The sequence below is a fragment of the Phyllopteryx taeniolatus genome, chromosome 23 (assembly GCF_024500385.1).
Source record: "Phyllopteryx taeniolatus isolate TA_2022b chromosome 23, UOR_Ptae_1.2, whole genome shotgun sequence".
Taxonomy (NCBI): Eukaryota; Metazoa; Chordata; class Actinopteri; order Syngnathiformes; family Syngnathidae; genus Phyllopteryx; species Phyllopteryx taeniolatus.
Window position 1 is genome coordinate 5,820,707 of NC_084524.1, and position 18,039 is coordinate 5,838,745.

Sequence of the window (18,039 nt, forward strand, 5' to 3'; positions counted from 1 at the left end):
GAGCGGTGTTCTGTTATTGGACTTCTGTGCTCGTCACGGATTGTCCATAACGAACACCATGTTCAAGCATAAGGGTGTCCACACGTGCACTTGGCACCAGGGCACCCTAGGTCGCAGTTCGATCGACTTTGTGGTCGTGTCATCGGACTTGCGGCCGCATGTCTTGGACACTCGGGTGAAGAGAGGGGCGGAGCTGTCAACTGATCACCACTTGGTGGTGAGTTGGCTCCGATGGTGGGGGAAGATGCCGGTCCGACGTGGCAGGCCCAAACGTATGGTGAGGGTCTGCTGGGAACGTCTGGCAGAATCCCCTGTCAGAAGGAGTTTCAACTCCCACCTCCGACAGAACTTTGCTAATGTTCCGGGGGAGGCGGGGGACATCGAGTCCGAGTGGACCATGTTCCGCGCCTCCATTGCTGAGGCGACCGACCGGAGCTGTGGCCGTAAGGTGGTCGGTGCCTGTCGTGGCGGCAATCCCCGAACCCGTTGGTGGACACCAACGGTGAGGGATGCCGTCAAGCTGAAGAAGGAGTCCTAGTGGGCCTTTTTGGCCTGTGGGACTCCTGAGGCAGCTGATGGGTACCGGCTGGCCAAGCGGAATGCAGCTCTGGTGGTCGCTGAAGCAAAAACCCGGGCATGGGAGGAGTTCGGTGAGGCCATGGCCAAGGCCAAAGACTTCCGGACGGCTTCGAGGAAATTCTGGTCCACCATCCGACGTCTCAGGAGAGGAAAGCAGTGCACCACCAACACTGTGTATAGTGGGGATGGGGCGCTGCTCACCTCGACTCGGGACGTTGTGAGTCGGTGGGGAGAATACTTCGAAGACCTCCTCAATTCCACCGACACGCCTTCCCATGGGGAAGCAGAGTGTGGGTTCTCTGAGGCGGGCTCTCCTATCTCTGGGTTTGAGGTCACCGAGGTAGTTAAAAAGCTCCTCGGTGGCAGGGCCCCGGGGGTGGATGAGATTCGCCTGGAGTTCCTAAAGGCTCTGGATGTTGTGGGGCTGTCCTGGTTGACACGCCTCTGCAACATCGCGTGGACATCGGGGACAGTGCCTCTGGATTGGCAGACAGGGGTGGTGGTCCCCCTTTTTAAGAAGGGGGACCGGAGGGTGTGTTCCAACTACAGGGGGATCACACTGCTCAGTCTCCCTGGTAAGGTCTATTCAGGGGTGCTGGAGAGGAGGGTCCGTCGGGAAGTCGAATCTCAGATTCAGGAGGAGCAGTGTGGTTTTCGTCCTGGCCGTGGAACAGTGGACCAGCTCTACACCCTCGGCAGGGTCCTCGAGGGTGCATGGGAGTTCGCCCAACCAGTCTACATGTGTTTTGTGGACTTGGAGAAGGCGTTCGACCGTGTCCCTCGGGGAGTCCTGTGGAGAGTGCTTCGGGAGTATGGGGTACCGAACCCCCTGATACGGGCTGTTCGGTCCCTGTACGACCGGAGTCAGAGTTTGGTCCGCATATCCGGCAGTAAGTCGGACTCGTTCCCGGTGAGGGTTGGACTCCGCCAAGGCTGCCCTTTGTCGCCGATTCTGTTCATAACTTTTATGGACAGAATTTCTAGACGCAGCCGAGGCGTAGAGGGGGTCCGGTTTGGTGGCCTCAGTATTGCATCTCTGCTTTTTGCAGATGATGTGGTTCTGTTGGCTTCATCAAGCCGTGACCTCCAACTCTCATTGGAGCAGTTCGCAGCCGAGTGTGAAGCGGCCGGGATGAGAATCAGCACCTCCAAATCTGAGACCATGGGCCTCAGTCGGAAAAGGGTGGCATGCCATCTCCAGGTCGGGGATGAGATCCTGCCCCAAGTGGAGGAATTCAAATATCTTGGGGTCTTGTTCACGAGTGAGGGAAGAATGGAACGGGAGATCGACAGGCGGATCGGTGCAGCGTCTGCAGTGATGCGGACTTTGTATCGGTCCGTTGTGGTAAAGAAAGAGCTAAGGCGAAGCTCTCAATTTACCGGTCGATCTTCGTTCCTACCCTCACCTATGGTCATGAGCTGTGGGTCGTGACCGAAAGAACAAGATCCCGGATACAAGCGGCCGAAATGAGTTTCCTCCGCAGGGTGTCCGGGCTCTCCCTTAGAGATAGGGTGAGAAGCTCGGTCATCCGGGAGGATCTCAGAGTAGAGCCGCTGCTCCTTCGCATTGAGAGGAGCCAGATGAGGTGGCTGGGGCATCTGATTCGGATCCACCCCCCACAAATAAATCGGCGTGTTTGTTTTCCGTCACCTTCCGCCTCAGCGCGGGTTCACGTCGAGGTCTCCTCCCGCCTAATGATGTTTACTTTATGATCCCGGCTCACACGGAGGGCATCGTGCGTACGTTACGCTCGCCCGCTTTGTTCCGTCGGTCTGGAATATGCAAAGCGACGCCGTCTCCGGGTTCACCCGCAGTTTGAGAGGATTTGCTCAAGTTTGTCGCTAATCCCGCCGTTGACCTGATTCCTTGCTAACTACTTCGCTGCTACTTTCACAAAGGTAGACCGAGGAGGCAGATGAACATTTCAGACAAGTGACGTGTATTCGCGAAAAATATTAGCAACCAATGGCCTGTTTATACGGCGGGAGTTAACATGGATAGTATTGTTTGCAGAACACCATTTTGGAATAAAAGGGAATCGTACGGCATTGTAATAAGAGTGAATCGTGTTGAATCACATTGTAATGGTAGTGAATCATTGTAATAGTATGTATTATAGCGTATTGTAATAGGTGTGAATGGTATTTTATCGCCTTGTAATAAAAGTGAATTGTATAGCAGTTAAAAAAAAAAAATGTTTTCATGATTGAAGTCCAAATAGTAGTGAATATGGACACAAAGTGAGAGGAAGGCGCCGTTTTCTCCATGAAGGAAGCGGAGAAAGATGGCAATCAGGCAGTGAGTCGCTCATGCTGCGCCAGTACATTTATATAAAAAAATTTATATTAAAAAAAACACGTTTGAGTCCAGAATGCAATCAGGGGGCTTTGTGCCGCGACGGCTGCTGTGACAGCCATTTTCCGTTCGCCATTCATACGGCAGATGAAAAGGGCGACGTGAGCGATTCATTTGGGGGGGGGGCATTGGGAGTGGGCCGGTTTAACTCTCGTTCATTGTCCGCTGGACGTAAAGGGGCTTGCTGATTGGACCTGAAGTGCTTTACATGATCCTAATTGCATATCCGCTGGAATTAGCTACCCGGGCCAATTACAGAAAAGCTAATTGGCAGAAGTTAGCATTCCTCCAGATGCTGTAAATGGGACCATATTTATATTCTGATGTGGGGGGAGTTGGACTGTCTCGGAGGGGGAAATACTGTCATCCGTCGATGTATTTTGTGTGAACGAAATGGGGTAGTTTTTTTAAATTGTGTTTGTTGAGTGGAACGGATTACTGCATTTCTGTTCACTTCAATGGAAAGAGATGATTAGAGATCGTAAAAGATTTGCTGACATTTCACTTTAATATACAAGGTGTCTTTCAGCTGGTTCGATTCCTCAAATTTATTTATTTTAAGGAGCACACAAAGCAGGGAAGAGAAATGATCTCAATGGCGACCCCACAGCAGCACTGCAGCCATGAAAAACTATTTTAAGGAGGAGCGATGGCCAAGGGAATAAAAAATTGGGGAGGCGGCCATGAGCGTGTGTGTGTGTGTGTGTGTGTGTGGGGGGGGGGGGGTATATATGTGTGTGTGTGTGTGTATATATATGTATGTATATATACAGTTTTATACCAATCCCTCGTCACCGTGCATCCCTCGTCACATGACCTCATTGCCCCAGACTGCTCCATTGATAAATATTTTGCCTTCTTTCGATATTGTAGTTACTATAATTTCTCGTGTATGATGTGCATTCCCCCCCCAAAAAAAATTGTCAGTAGTGCGCATTATATATTGGTAGAGGGGCAAATGGGAAAAAAAAAACTGGCTTTATAAATGGTTATGAAAAAGCTGTACACTTTAATTCCAAAATGCCACCGCCACCTAGTGGTTATAAAAAGCAGCCAGAGCGGGGGACCCAGGCGGGTGCCAGCCAGCGCCCCCCCAGCACCCCCGGAACATGGGCGAGTCACCATCACACCTCCACTACTCCCCAGGAGGTCGCCCCAGTGGTTTCCCCCCCCCCCCCCCCGAGATCAGGAAGGAGTGGGGGAAAAAAAAAAAAAAGTCCTGCCCCCACAGATTCAGGAACAACAAACACCGGGGCAAAAGATCCCCACAGCATTCATGTCTTTTCACCATGCAAACCGATTTCACCGAAATGTGTGAAAAGAAAAAAATGAATAGAATAATAATAAAACAATAACCAACTTCTTCTTCTTCCTTTCCTTTCGGCTTGTCCCGTTAGGGGTCGCCACAGCATGTCATCCTTTTCCATGAGAGCCTATCTCCTGCATCCTCCTCTCGAACACCAACTGCCATCATGTCTTCCCTCACGACATCCATCAACCTTCTCTTTGGTCTTCCTCTAGCTCTCTTGCCTGGCAGCTCCATCCTCATCATCCTTCTACCAATATACTCACTCTCTCTCCTCTGGACGTGTCCAAACCATTGAAGTCTGCTCTCTCTAACTTTGTCTCCAAAACATCGAACCTTGGCTGTCCCTCTGATGAGCTCATTTCTAATTTTATCCAACCTGGTCACTCCGAGAGCGAACCTCAACATCTTAATTTCCGCCACCTCCAGCTCTGCTTCCTGTTTTCTCTTCAGTGCCACTGTCTCTAATCCATACATCATGGCTGGCCTCACCACTGTTTTATAAACTTTGCCCTTCATCCTAGCAGAGACTCTTCTGTCACATAACACACCTGACACCTTCCTCCACCCGTTCCAACCTGCTTGGACCCGTTTCTTCACTTCCTGACCACACTCACCATTGCTCTGGACGGTTGACCCCAAGTATTTAAAGTCCTCTACCCTTGCCATCTCTTCTCCCTGTAGCCTCATTCTTCCCCCACCACCCCTCTCATTCATGCACATATATTCTGTTTTACTTGGGCTAATCTTCATTCCTCTTCTTTCCAGTGCATGCCTCCATCTTTCTAACTGTTCCTCCAGCTGCTCCCTGCTTTCACTGCAGATCACAATGTCATCTGCAAACATCATGGTCCACGGGGATTCCAGTTGAACCTCATCTGTCAGCCTATCCATCACCACTGCAAAAAGGAAGGGGCTCAGGGCTGATCCCTGATGCAGTCCCACGTCCACCTTAAATTCTTCTGTCACACCGACAGCACACCTCACCGCTGTTCTGCTGCCCTCGTACATGTCCTGTATTATTGTAACATACTTCTCTGCCACTCCAGACTTCCGCATGCAGTACCACAGTTCCTCTCTGGGTACTCTGTCATAGGCTTTCTCTAGATCTACAAAGACACAATGTAGCTCCTTCTGACCTTCTCTGTACTTTTCCATCAACATCCTCAAGACAAATAATGCATCTGTGGTACTGAAACCATACTGTTGCTCGCAAATACTCACTTCTGTCCTGAGTCTAGCCTCCACTACTCTTTCCCATAACTTCATTGTGTGGCTCATCATGGGCACCAGTACACTTTTCCTCCATTCCTCAGGCATCTTCTCACGCACTAGAATTCTATTGAACAAGCTGGTCAAAAACTCCACAGCCACCTCTCCTAGATGCTTCCATATCTCCACGGGAATGTCATCAGGACCAACTGCCTTTCCATTTTTCATTCTCTTTAATGCCTTTCTAACTTCCCCCTTACTAATCATTGCCACTTCCTGGTCCACCACACTTGCCTCTTCTACTCTCCCTTCTCTATCATTTTCCTCATTCATCAACTCCTCGAAGTATTCTTTCCATCTACCTAGCACACTGCTGGCACCAGTCAACATATTTCCATCTCTATCCTTAATCACCCTAACCTGCTGCACATCCTTCCCATCTCTATCCCTCTGTCTGGCCAGCCTGTATAGATCCTTTTCTCCTTCTTTAGTGTCCAACCTGCCATACATGTCATCATATGCCTCTTGTTTTGCCTTTGCCACCTCTACCTTTGCCCTGTGTCGTATCTCAATGTATTCCTTTCGCCTCTCCTCGGTCCTCTCAGTGTCCCACTTCTTCTTAGCTAACCGTTTTCCTTGTATGATTTCCTGTACTGTGAGGTTCCACCACCAAGTCTCCTTCTCTCCTTTCCTGCCAGAAGATACACCAAGTACTCTCCTGCCTGCTTCTCTGATCACCTTGGCTGCAGTGGTCCAGTCTTCTGGAAGCTCTTCCCGTCCACAGAGAGCCTGTATCACCTCTTCCCGAAAAGCTGCACAACACTCGTCCTGTCTCAGCTTCCACCACATGGTTCTCTTCTCTGCCTTTGTCTTCCTAATTTTCCTCCCCACCACCAGAGTCATCTTACACACCACCATCCTATGCTGTCTAGCCACACTCTCCCCTACCACTACCTTACAGTTGGTAACCTCCTTCAGATTACATCGTCTGCACAAGATGTAATCCACTTGTGTGCTTCTACCTCCGCTCTTGTAGGTCACCCTATGTTCGTGCCTCTTCTGGAAAAAAGTGTTCACTACAGCCATTTGCATCCTTGTTGCAAAGTCTACCACCATCTGTCCCTCCAAGTTCCTTTCCTGGATACCGTACTTACCCATCACTTCTTCATCACCCTTATTACCTTCACCAACATGTCCATTACAATCTGCACCAATTACGACTCTCTCTGTCTGGGATGCTCAGAACTACATCATCTAGCTCCTTCCAGAATTTCTTTCACCTCTAGGTCACATCCTACCTGTGGGGCATAGCCACTAATCACATTACACATAACACCCTCAATTTCAAATTTCAGCCTCATCACTCGATCTGATACTCTTTTCACCTCCAAGACATTTTTAGCCAACTCTTCTTTTAAAATAACCCCAACTCCATTTCTCTTCCCATCTACACCATGGTAAAATAATTTAAACCCTGCCCCTAAACTTGTAGCCTTACTGCCTTTCCACCTGGTCTCCTGGACACACAATATATCAACCTTTCTCCTAATCATCATGTCAACCAACTCCCGGGATTTTCCTGTCATAGTCCCAACATTCAAAGTCCCCACATTCAGTTCTAGGCTCTGTGTTTTCCTCTTCTCTTTCTGCCGAAGAACCCGCTTTCCACCTTCTTCTTCTTCTTCTTCTTCTTTGACTTCGACAATAACCTCAACAAAGAAGAATATAGAATTCCATTGTTTACGTTCACACTTATGAAAATAGTCTTGCTATTGTCAAATGGCACCCTACTCACGCAAAGGAATCAAGAGTCTAAATTTAGCATGTTGAGGAAAGGTGACTATCTACGTATGTGTAATTCATTTTTTCGTTCTGCTGATATTTTTTCTGACTCAATATATTCTGATGAGATTTAGCCACTGATGTTAATAGCTTGTTTGTTTTTCCAGTTTAATAGAATTGTTTTCTTTGCGGTAGCTAACGTGACAAGTAATGATGAATGTGTGAATATTTATTAGGGAGGTCAATGATGCCTACATCGCCAAGTATGCACAATCTTGGGGAAAGCTGACTCCTGCAGTTTAAAATATACGAGTTTTTGTATAACCGAAGACCAAAAGCACTGAATTGGTGTACATTCCCATATAGCATGAAAATAGGTGTCTGGGGTATTTTTGGTGCATTGCACGCATATATTGGAGAGAAGCCCATTTTATATGCATGGTGTACTGAGTAAAGTGTGTTCTGTGGAGCATTTTATATTGTATAAACTGTAGATTTGGTTTCCCCCCCAAATACTAAACTTTGCCACCAAGCCGTTAAGGTGGATGCCATTATTGGATTCTTGAAACATTTACGGTGTTTAAGACTAGTAGAAATAAATGGGAGTTTTGGTAGTTTGATGTGGTTGCAGTCGGTTTGTTCCAATTCTAGCCAAGACTCACACTCCTCACTGCAAACATTTGATGAGGTATTGTAATCGGTTGGCTAAATAATAGTTTAAAGTTGGGAGCATTTAGGCCTCCCTCCTGTTTACTTTTCTGAAGAGTGGATAGACTGATTCTATTTTAATTTTTTTGAATAAAAAATGATTACAGCAGAATCTAAGGTCTGAAATGGAATCATTGAAAATAAATTATGTATTTGAGGTAAGGTTTTCATTTTTATTGTAGCTATTCTTCCCAGTGATGGTATTGGCAGGTTATTCCAGCGTCTTAAATCAGATGAGATTTTATTCCAGAAGTGGTGTGTAATTTAGATTGGTTAGCGCTGTGAGTTTTGAAGAAATATTGATACCTAAATACTTGTTTCCTATACGAATAGGATACTCTGGGATTTGATCTGCAGGAGTCCACGAGTTTGCTGCTGTTGGGAGTATTGTTGATTTTTGTCCAGTTAATTGAGGAGTCTATTTGTGAAAATGTTTTGTGATTGAAGAGTGCCTGAAGAGAATACTTGGGTTCCTGTAGGTCAAGAATATCATCAGCATATAGATTGCTTTTGTGTTCTGTCACTAGTGAGCAGATACCGTTTTAATATTGGCATTCTGTCGTGTAGCGGCATCAAGAGGTTTGATAAATATTGCAAATCGGATTGGTGAGAGTGGACATCCTTGTCTGGTTCCTCGTCGTAATGTAACACTTTGTGAAGTGATCCTATTTGTGGTGACAGTCGCTTTCGGCGAATTGTAGGATGTTGCTATCCAATGTATAATTGAAACTCCAAATTAGCGAAGTACTGCAAACAGGAAAGCCCAGTTAACTTTATGGAAAGCTTTCTCTGCGTCAAGTGACATGATGATTACGTTTTAGAATTTTACGCTGCGACATGCTTATTAAATTCAACAGACGTGTGACATTATTTTGGGAACTTCTACCTTTTAATGAAGCCTGTCTGGTCATAGTGGGTTGTCGACGGAAGTACCTTTTCAAGTCTCTCTGTGATGGCTTTCGAGATAATCTTTATCTACATTAATCAGTGGTAAGGGCCGATAAGTCGGCGGGAGAGGTTTTTATTTATTTTTTTAAAATAAATATAACCGGGCTTTAGTAATAACTTGTGTTCAAATGGCTACTAATTCTACCTTAATCCTTTGTCATTGACTGTTCTGAAAAATAGAGGCGCTAGTATTGGCCACAAATGTTTAATGAATTCAACAGTGATTCCGTCCGGGCCTGTCGCGGTTGCATATTTTTTAATGAGTTATGTAATTCTGTGATGGTTAAAGGAACATCAAGGCTGTCTTTAATTTGTGTATTTAATTGAGGGATGTTTAGATCCTTCAAAGTTTCAATTTCATTTTGATCTGGGTTGCTCGAAGATGCGTATTAGTTGCTCTAAAAAATAAAAAAAATAAAAATGTATTTCAAGCAGTGACTGTGTACAGTTGCCGTTTGAATCTAGAATGGCTGTAATTAATGACTTTATTGCGCTGCAGTTGGGTCGCAAGGAATTTTCCCGGTTTGTACTCAATGTTAGTGTATCTTAACTGTTGTAGAAAATCTTTTCTTTGCCTTTTGAAGTTGGTTTGTAATTGTATCTATCGGCTTAATTGCATATTATTCTGTGAGGTGTTTTTTTTCCCCCCTCAATTCCATTTTCCAGTTTTTATTTTTTTTCCTTATACGAAGAATATGAGTTGACCTCAAAACGGCTTTCCCGGTTTCCCGCAACAGAGAGAGCTCGAACATGATTTGCAAATCATTGTATTCTGTTTTTATTTGTTGAACACAATGTCCCAACTTCATTGGAATCTGGTTTGTATATCTGTCCAAAGGAGTCTGTGATCTGCTTTAAGTTTGACATCTGTGCGGTTTGTCGACTGAATGCAAAAATGAATAAATGGCGTCATTGTTGCAAAACGAGTGGGTTTGAAATCGCCGGCGTGTTGCTTTGGCAATTACTATTGAAGTTTTCTCCCGTGTCCCCTATTAGTAGGCCAATAGTCCAACGCCCGTTGAGTTGAGCTCCACAATGGTAGTAAAACATCGAAAAGACACGACAACCCTACGAATGCTTGTCCGCACCGAGCTTCTAGACTGGCTGCAACCGGGACAAAGTGCTTGTGAAGCGTTTAACATTTTTCTTTCCAGGGTGCGCTCTGTGCTCACTTGCGCATCCCTTACCGTTGCGCGCCATGATTCAAGCCTTCCTCGCCAACCTCTCCTCGCCAAGCACTGTCTGTCCACAAACGCATGACTAAGCTGAAATAGAAGCAAGCGTGGCTTAATGCTGTTGTTTCAGTGGGATTGGGTTTGCTGTAGGCCATTTGAATAAAATGATTTTTTTACTTTTAGAATAGAATGTAACTTTATTGCCGTCGGTTCGCCACCATGTCATCCTGAAGCTTCAAAAGCACCCTGCACAAGTGCCATGCGCCGTGCCAGCCGGCAGTTAGCAGCCCGGCGCGGGATTAACCGGTACCAGTACGCCAGTCTATTAATAGTCGACCAACTGCTTCAGGAAATGAACCGTGCCGGGGCCTCCCAAAGGCCCTTGAACAGTTTTTTTCGCCTTTTATCTACTTCCACTCTGTTAGGATTCTTTCTGCCTGCATTCTGTTCCATTACTGATGTTTCAGCGGGAGGGGGGGAAAAAAAACCTGGATTGTTGGATTGGTCATTTGTTTTTTACTGACAAGGTTACCAAGTTAGGCTACTTCTTGGCTCGGAGAACGGCAGCATTAATTTGACTTAATTTATTTTTTTTTCTCTCTTCCTTTCGAGACAGAGGAATATAGGGCCCGAGACCTAGCTAAGACCAAGACTTTGAGGAATCGAGACCAAGTCAAGACCAAAGTATTAAAGATCTGAGGCAAAGTGAAGACCGAACGTTAAGGAGCAAAGGTCAAGCTTAGCGGATTTGAGACTAAATGGAGTGGAAGATGTTGAATGGCTGAGACAAAGTCAAGACTCAGAATTGAAGCAACCGAGAGCAAGCGTCAATTGTCTGAGTATGAGACAGGACAGAGTTAAAATAGAATCCAACTCGAGACCAGACAGACAGCCTCCGCCCATCCGGTACGCCCGACAGTTGCAGCCGGTAACGTAACGTGCCTCTTAGAGGGAAGACTACCCTTGCCGGCGGTGCTTCCCAAGCCTCCAGACAGGGGGCAGCATCCCCTCTAAATTTGGCCAGCGACAAACAGAAGAGCGGTGTGTGATATTCACGGGTCATTGCATGTCTCTGGTCACACAGGATCAGCCCGTGGCGTTGTTGTTCTTTGCTCTCTCCCTTTTTCGCTCTTCTTTCCGTCGGGAGGTACTGTTAAGGGATGATGTAATTATGAATTTTGCAGAAGCATATAGGCAACCCTATTGATGGTGTTTACCTCCTTGTTTTCTCACGGCTTGCTCTTAAGCATCACAGGAGTGTTTCAGTAAAATGTAATAAGGATTCAGCTAAAAAAAAAAAAGGGTGTCGTCGCCAGTTGCCTCCCCCACGGCCCCCCTCACTCACACCCCATCCTCTGCTCCAATCACGTGTCACATTCCCGTGTCCCAACCGGAGCGCTCGGGAGTTACATAATGCGAATCGGCAGGCCGCGGCAACACTCGGACGGTTCCGCGGTGCGTTCGAGACCGCGAACCTGCTACAAGATGCTGTAGCGTGTCACTCCACTTTAAGGCTCGCAGATGGAGCAGAATGCCAATGAATTTTGTCTTCTGTTACGTAAGCGATACCGGGGGGAGGGTCACAAGTAATGCAAGATGTGGGCCGGGTCACAGGCAAGATGGGGACATTAGCGCCACACTGAAAAGAAAATGAAGACAAGAATGAATCCAAGCTCTGCTACAAATAGTGAAAAGCTGCAAGTAATTGAAGCCACAAAATGTTTACCCATCATTGTCCACCTAATTTAAACCATAATGACACAAAGTAGGATCCCCAAATGGTCATTTTAAATTCATCTTACATTATCATTAAGTCAATGGCGTACAGGTGAATTTGATTTATTAAAAAAAGAAAAAAAACACAAATTTTGCTCTTCCTTGACATACAAAACACAAACTTGAATGTACTGGCAAACCACATCGGGGAACGGCGTTCTAGCGTTAGTCTCAGTAACAATAATTATAGCGATGCCATAAAAAAAAAAAACGAGACGAGTAATGTTTTGCTTCTCAATATCGCTCACGTCTAATATCCTTTGACCACAGACTCCTGGAAGAGCGTCCTGCTCCTTTGTGGGGAGCTGCTTGATGCGTTTCGTGTTACCACGGTGACCCACCTGCACAGCAGACAAGACAATAACGATACCTCTCAAGGGCCCGCCAGAATAACGTAGGCTCGGCTCAGTTATTAGGAGAGTTTCACAGCCGGGGGAAGGTTTTCCTTTCTCAATAAGGCGAAGGCCGACCGGAATGGATCGGGATGGCTCGCAAAGCTACGGAATGACAAAAAGTCGGCCGGAGTCCGGAATCGGCCGACTCGTGATCGGCGCCTTACTTTTTTGTCTTAGCTGAGTGACAGACGATTTTCAAAAAAGCTTCTCAGGCTGTCCTGGTGAGTAAGCTAACAGAACAACACCAGAATGCCATCGTGCCATTTAAAAGTGATGAGCTGAAGCCGCCGTGGAGGAGGGAGAGGGGAGGTGTAGGTGTTACATTGATTGGCGCGAGGAAAAAGCATCTGCTCGGTCGCCTCTATTGTTCCCAAACAAGAATAATTGTGTGAAAGGCAAACGATTGCGTAAGAAACATTTGGTGGTGTTTTTCTGCTATCGTCTTTTTGTTTTTTTCTCTTCTGCCTTCCAGGACCTTGATTTGTTCTTTTTTCTTCTTCAAAGCAGCCCCATTTTCATTTCTTTTCCGCAGGCAGTTTTGTGTTGACATGTGGGCAGGGAACATTATAAAAAGGCCGGAGCCAGTGACTGAAGTAAGGTGAGAGGGGCCCAGGTCTAGTCATGACTCAAGTGGCATTCAAAGATGGCGAATCGCAACTACGGAAGGGGTGACTGGAAGCGCAGGGGCGTACCTTGGGAGCAACATATTTTACACCATGGACCGGTTTCACATAAAGCAATATTTCAATTTGTATTCAGTCGATCGAGCCATCCATTTTCTTCCGCTTATCAGAGGTCGGGTCGCGGGGGCAGTAGCTTTAGCAGGGAAGCCCAAACTTCCCTCACCCCAGCCACTTCATCCAGCTCTTCCGGGGGATCCCGAGGCGTTCCCAGGCCAGCCGTGAGAAATAGCCTCGCCGGCTGATCCTGGGTCGTCCACGGGGGGGTTCGGTAGCCTGTACTCCCGAAGCACCTCCCACAGGACTTCCCGAGGGACACTGTCAAATGCCTTCTCCAAGTCCACAAAGCCAGGGAGGCTGAGGAGTGTGTTCCCCCTGTGTGTAGTTGGAACACACCCTCTGGTTCCCCTTCTTAAAAAGGGGGACCGCCAATCCAGAGGCATTGTCCCCAATGTCCACGCGATGTTGCAGAAGCGTGTTAACCAGGACGGCACCACAACATTCATTTCTTTAGCAACGCTGGGCAAATCTCATCCACCCCAACTCCTTGTTCCGAGGATCCCGAGGTGTTCCCATGCCAGCCGGGAAAGATGTTCTCTCTAGCGTGCCCTGGGTCATCCCTGGGGTCTCCTCCCGGTGCGAGACCCCCCAACCCCAGAGATAGGAGAGCCCGCCTCAGCAACCCCAGACTCTGGAGGAGTTCTGCCTGAGGTGGGAGTTGAAACTCCCTCTTGACAGGGGATTCTGCCAGATGTTCCAAGCAGACCCTCACAATATGTTTGTGCCTCCCAGATCGGACCGGCATCTTCCCCCACCATTGGAGCCAACGCACCACTGGGTGGCGATCAGTTGACTGCTGCGTCCCCCTTCACCCGAGCGTCCAAGGCATGCGGCCACAAGTCCGATGACACGACCACGAAGTCGATCATCCTGGTGCCAAGTGCACATGGACACCCTTGTGCTTGAACATGGTGTTTGATATGGACAATCCATGATGAACACAGATTTCCATTAACAGAATACCGCTCAGTTATTGGGGAGGGGTGTTCCTTCCAATCACGCCCTTCCAGGTCTCACAGTCATTGCCCACGTGAGCGTTGGCATCCCTCAGCAGAACGGAGTCCCCAGGGGGAGTTCTCTCCAGCGCCCCCTCCAAGGACAAAAAGGGTGGGTACTCCGAACTGTCGTTCGGTGCATAGGCACCCTTCTCGTCCACCGGGGTGAACCCAAACGTCCGGGCGCTCTGTGCCGTTCACCATGGGCAACCCCAGAGCGGAAGAGAGTCCAACCCCTCTACAGAGGACTGGTACCAGAGCCAAAGCTGTGCATCGAGGTGAACATCTATATCTACTCGGAACTTGTCGACCTCACACACCAACTCGGGCTCCGTCCCTGCCAGAGAGGTGAGGTTCCACGTCACTAGAGTCAGCTACTGTAGCCGGGGATCGGATCGCCAAGGTCCCCGCCTTCGGCCGGCGAACAGCTCACACTGCACCCGACCCCTATGGACTCTCTCTCCCACAGGCGGTGAGCCCACGGGAAGGGGAACCCACGTTACCCTCTCGAGCCCGGCCGGCCCCCGTGGGCTCAGGCCCGGCCACCACACGCTAGCCTTCGAGCCCCACCTCCGTGCAAGGGAAAATGTCTTCCAGTATTTTTAAACATCTTGGGGGTCTTCGGAGTTGTGCTTTGTCAATCGATGGACCGGCGTTAAAAATACAATCCACAGTTAGTTGTAATTAGTTGTAATTTGCGGGAGTCCTGGGATTGTTTCTCGCTAATGAGGCGGTACCATCTCGGGGTAATGGGAGACGATGTCACCTGAGGTGCGAGCCATCCAATCTACTTGGTATTTTGTTTTGGTTGGCGTCATTGCAGAAAATCCAGCTAAACAAAGACAGGATGTGAGAGAATCACAGACAGAGATAAAGAATGAGATAAAGAATGAGATAATGAGTTTAATGGCTGAATCGGAGAACAAGACAAATTTGGTCTTTCACGATTGAATTACGTCAGACTAGGTTTGTCTGGCCTTGGTGGAGAGCTGCAAATCTAGAGTAAAGCAATTGAAGTTGATGTGATCAAAATGATGATTTTTGTCATAGAAACTTTATCATTCTATAGAAGTTTATTACCATTTTTATTTTTTTTATGGACAAAAATGAGGGAGATTAGGAGTTCCTGGCTGTGGTGAAATAAATCAACAGCCAGCTATTGTTTGTTCAAAGCGTGTTTGGTGCCAGCCTAAATTGTGCTTTGCATACATATTTTGTCTTCTTTTGTGGAATTAGTTCTGACAGCGCAACCGGCTCGCCGGCTCCTGTAATATTTCAGTCAGAGCTGGAGCCCACACAGGGTTCGTCATGTCACTGTTCTTTCGAGTCACACCGGCTAATTAATCAAGCTGCCAATCACGGGTGAAAGGGCTGTTTTACATTCTGCAACGGTTTGAAATGATGATTTATGCATTAAATAGCCAACATGTCTCCTTTCAGTAAGACTGCTATACAGTTCCAGTTTGCTTGATTTTTTTCATAAACTGTTTACATCCTATTCATATCGGGAGACCCTTCTGGCGGCACGCACCTTATGGGCGCAAGCGTGTTGCTTAGCTTTGTTATTGACCGATAATGGTATGGTTCTCCATATTAAAGATCCATCCAGTTTTCTAAAGATGCTAACGAAAACAAAATACTTCAGTTGTGAGGATGTGGATACGCTACCTTGTCCAGCCATCGCCTTTCGGCGTACCCTATCCGCACACGATGACTCCCCCGACTGATTTTTACAGTGACTTTTATTAATGAAACTCGCCGTACCGCCTCCGGATGTCCTTCTCTTGCCACTATTTCCAGACACTAATAATTACATTGGCATTTAACGCCACGGGAAGCTGACTCCTTTGGCCTTTATGAAATGTTCCCCGGGCATGGCTACTGAGGAAAATGTAGACCCCCAACGCTATGTCGCATATCGATCCATCTGCCTTACCCGCTTGCTATTATCCGAAGAAATACAAAGGCAACGTAGTGCTTTAAAAATAAATAAATAAGAAAAAGTCATATGGCTAAGATTGAGCTATTGAACTGAACAAAGGAGCGGGAGGGGCAACTCGATGCGTACTCTACAATAAAATGAAAATTGGCTCAAGCAAGTGCATATTTTGCAGAATTTAATATTCGTTGTAGGCTAATGGTCACGAAAGTTCTGCAAAAGCCTCCCAAAGGTTAGTTAAAAATGTATTTTTTTTTCTCTAATTAAATCAGAGATGTCTGTTTTATGGTCCCGGCCCTTGTCGGAATACCACAAAAGTAGTTAATAATTCCTTGGCGGTCAGCTAATTAATAAAACAGATTTGGCATCGAAGAGTTGGTCGACACAAACCCCGCATTATATGCTCCGCGCCGAGTCAATTTAGCAGTCGAATCGAGGGCTCGGTCTGACTGCGCCTCAAATTTCCAAGGCTTGTTCGTAACGTTAGAATCGGTCAATCCTGAAATCCTATGTTGTTGCAGGGGAGGTACATGTATGACAGAAAGTGGAAAAATGTGTACCATACCGAATGGCTTTATAATAAAAGTTGTTGACTTGACTACAAGAGAAGTTTGATCTGTCTGTTGCATAAGTGCGTTTCTGCCCGTGAATTTCTGTGGGGGTGGGAGTATTGTCCATTTATTTTCATTTATTGTGTGGGTTCGTGGTAATCAATGTGTCTTGTTCGCACACATTTGCAAGGTGATACATTTAACTCTGCAAAGGCAACCGATATTCTCTTCTCGCCATGTGGCTATACAGTCTTTGTTCCAACCCGCCGCTTCTGTTGAACATTGCAAACTCTCGCTTCCTGTCACCAAGGTACTACCTTTACATGCAGTTTTATGTTTTCCATTGGTTTGTACGCATCGGCAAAGAGCTCTAAATAGTATTGACGACATAAATGTCGCCAAGTGTTGCGTGTGCGAGAGAACGCAATACATAACTGGTTACTGATCTGGAGGAGCAATTATTGCCATGTCGCACACATTTCTAACATTGTCAACGTGTGACGTTCATCACGTTAATACAAGTAACACGGACATGCGGCGTGTTGGAATATATTTTTCTTTGTCAATCATTCCTTCATTAGCTACCGTCACGTAATGGAGATTTGAAGTGACTTTGGTACTTTCTCGCTCCGATGTATCGCCGCATCTTTTGAAAGTGCTTGTTTTCCTCAGACTGCCTGAGAAAAAGGTCCGGGGTCTCTACTCGCGTCTTCAGAGGCGTGGCGGCGGTGGTGCGACTGAGATAGCGTCCTTTTCATTTCCCCTAGCCCGATTTAAAGAAAAGATGGGAGTCGCTCATACGAAAGCGAGGGCTATCGCTGCCCGCCGCTACCGATAGTCCCTTTGCTCAGCCGCTGCGAGGACCCGCTCGAATAAACCCGAGGGAGCGATAAGAGAGCAGTCATTTCCGTAGACAAAAACCACTCTTATCTCGCCGTCGCTTCATTATTGAATGGGAATTAATCGTGAAATACAGACTGTAACGGTGAACCCCCCCACAGGTCGCGGTTTGCAAATATTTTCTTTGTCCCCCCCGTTAAACCCTTCCTCTATTTGCCCAGACTAAGTGTCAAGGAAAGGACGTATGTTGGAATGATGCATCTTGACTCTTTAGGATGTTCGTATGTCAGGGAGGAGCCAAGTTTAGTGCGGGTTGTCATCGGAAGTAACGGAGAGTCTTCGTAACACGTGTAAGGTTTTTCCCCTGCTGAGTGGTTGTTAAAAAGTTCATCTGTACGCAATTTATTTTTAAGAATATTGTAAGATGACTTTGAGCGCCATTACATCGCACCGCATATCAATTGCGCCGAACAATCGTACAAATCTACTCGATTTGTGTGCGTGTATCCATAGTGGAAAGCGGTCCACTGTGGGGAAATATGTCAGCGACGTGCGATTGCGGCAAGTCCTAAGGACAGACACTTGTGGAGGTCCAAACAGTGTTTCTGTATTAAACGTCCTATACTTTGACTGTATGGTGTAGGACCTACACGCACGTATAAGAAAAGGGATTAAATAATGTATTTCCATGATTTAAAAATGATACTAGCTATTTATAAGCAGTTTTTTTAGTATAC

General features: G+C 46.8%; 1 long non-coding RNA gene across 1 annotated transcript in view; it reads left to right on the forward strand.

The window, feature by feature from the left end:
* Window positions 1-18,039, forward strand: part of LOC133472871 (uncharacterized) — a 61,162-nt gene that overhangs the window by 2,976 nt on the left and 40,147 nt on the right. The gene's annotated exons all lie outside the window — the stretch shown is intronic.